Source organism: Pollicipes pollicipes, unplaced genomic scaffold (genome assembly GCF_011947565.3).
Source record: "Pollicipes pollicipes isolate AB1234 unplaced genomic scaffold, Ppol_2.1 Scaffold_7261;HRSCAF=8764_pilon_pilon_pilon, whole genome shotgun sequence".
Taxonomy (NCBI): Eukaryota; Metazoa; Arthropoda; class Thecostraca; order Pollicipedomorpha; family Pollicipedidae; genus Pollicipes; species Pollicipes pollicipes.
The window spans coordinates 6,459,426-6,461,925 of record NW_023597054.1 but is presented as its reverse complement, the minus strand read 5'-3'; positions in this window follow the sequence as shown (position 1 = coordinate 6,461,925).

The following is a 2,500-nucleotide window of genomic DNA, read 5'->3' as shown; positions in this document are numbered from 1 at the left end:
ATATATATATATATATATATATATATATATATATATATATATATATATATATATATTGTGGGTGTGTGGATGTGGGTGTGCGTGAGCGTGCGTGCGTGTGCGTGTGTGGTGGTGTGGGTGTGGGTGTGGGTGTGGGTGTGGGGTGTGGGTGGGTGTGAAGCCAGCTGTAGCCAGACACGTTGTAATGTATCGAACAAGGCTTACAACCACAGACGGGACCAACAATTTCAAACATTGCGGGAGGTCAACATTTTGCTTAATTGTTTTAATATCACTTATTTCTTTGTAAAGGTGATTGAAACACCAGCTGGAATATATTCACCTCAGCACATCCTGTTTTGTGATGCATGAGGAAACAATTTATTAGAATATGGTGACGAGGGTATGGCATTCTTGATTCGCAGTGTTCTCACCATTGCCGCGAACATATTCGACCGCTTCAGAACACGGCCGCGCAGTTCCTAAAGTATTCACCAGACACTGTGTGCACTTTTGTTTAGCGCCAGTGCCCGTGTGTGCTTTTTTTCTCTTTTTAATATGTGTCTAACCCTACGTGTTGTCCATTGTGTGAGATGCTTAAGCATGTTACGGATTTACCCTACCCCTGAGTTTCTAAGGCCAACCGCCGCAACGACGCCGCGGAAGGCGCAGGGAACGTATCGTTGCTATGTGCTCACATGGTGATGTGTTACCCTGCCGAAGGACCCTGAAGGAAAACCGGTCTGGTCTTTATAATTTCAGAAATGGTACTACCGTGCCCTCTACGAATTCTAAAAGCTGGGTATGCCGGCGTATGTTTGGGATGCGATGGCGGTGTCTTTAATCAAGTGTAGTCTCTAACCAATCCTCGCTTGTTGTGCACCGCACAGGTGATCTACAGTTACTAATTTGCAAGATGCGGCAGTCGGGCTAGAGTGGACAGTGATTGCTGCTCACTTAAATGTTCAATTATAGCGCGACGAGCCGTGCTAATTCAAGTTGGCGGTTCAAATGCCAATCAGTAGGTGGGATTGAAGTGCTGGTTTCACTCCAATGCCACCATCAGGGACCCAGGATCGTGAGCGGTCGTATCCCCATAACTGGAATAAAAACAACTGAATACCGTTATGTGGCTAACTGTTTCAACACCGCGCGAGTAAGGACCCGTTCACGCTGTAGAGGTGGCTATCAGAATCTGTGTCAGGTTCTGTTTGTTATGAGCTGCTGTTGACGACTGAATAGCTATATTGTGGTCCAAAAATGTATTTATATTGAATTAGGAATGTTCCACACGTAAAAATATTGGAGCGGCACCATATATGATAAAATGAGCTCACTTAAACGATTGTTTTACATGGTCATTGGAAAAGACTGCTCGATGACAACACGTATCTCTGTGTAGTAATATATGCCTCTTCACTGCGTCGATGTTTGATAAGGTCATTGTAACCGTGGACAACGTTGATCGCGAGGGCAATTGACGGCGTTCTGAAAATCGTGCTCAACGAACGCCAGGTATGAACGACTCAATAATGATGTTTTTCTTGACCTTGATGCTGCAATGGCGTTGGAATGATAAAATTGAAATGACGCTACGGCGTCATGGATGCCGGGGTGACCTATAACCTCCCAGTAATAGTCTGCACATGTTGGTGATTGTGCGGACTATTTCCTTCAAGTGGAGCCCTCCACATTTATACTAGGTTTTGAAACTGAAATCTGAAGATCGCCTTGAACGTCTCTAGGTCCTGGTCACAGTCCTGAAGACCTAAGTACCTATAGTTTCTGAGCCACACGCTTGCGAAAATCGGGAAAGGTATATCCGGAGAGTGCTTCAAAGTGACTTGACATCATGAGCGAACAAGAGCGTCACCTTCAAATCATGCCAGGTTTGGTGGCCATAAGGCCATTGCGGGCGACCAGGGGGGTAACCAGTTACAAATATAATGTTACAGTCGTTCATATCTGGCGTTCTGTTTTGGGGTAAGGCGCGATTAAGATAACGGGTAGTTTTGCTAGTTTCTGAGCTATACGCCCGCGAAAATGAAGAAAGGCATATCGGGGAGAGTATTTCAAAGTTCTTTCGACATTTATGACGCCGTAGTAGCGTGATTCAGGTCCTGCCATTTCACGGCGACCAACGCCAATTAAAATATAATGGTCAAGTCACTCATATATTGCGCTCGTGAGCGCGATTACCGCGTATAACGGTCGTCAGTTGGCTCTCAATCAATGTTGTGCAAGTTACGATGACGTTATCAAACCGAGTCGCATTGAGGAACATATTTACTAGACAGAATTGCGCTGTCTACGGCAGTCTTTTGCACTTTGAAACGTATACGAATAGTTATAAGTGAACCTGTTCCATCATATCTGATGCTTGCTTTAGTATCTTCAAATGCCAAACATGGCCTTTAAGGTCGCTGACCTGCAGCAAGTCAACATCAGACCGTGGTTCTCAGCGAAGGTGATTTTTTAGGGAAAGTTCTAAGCTGATTTGTCAACAGAGTGTGAAACGAAT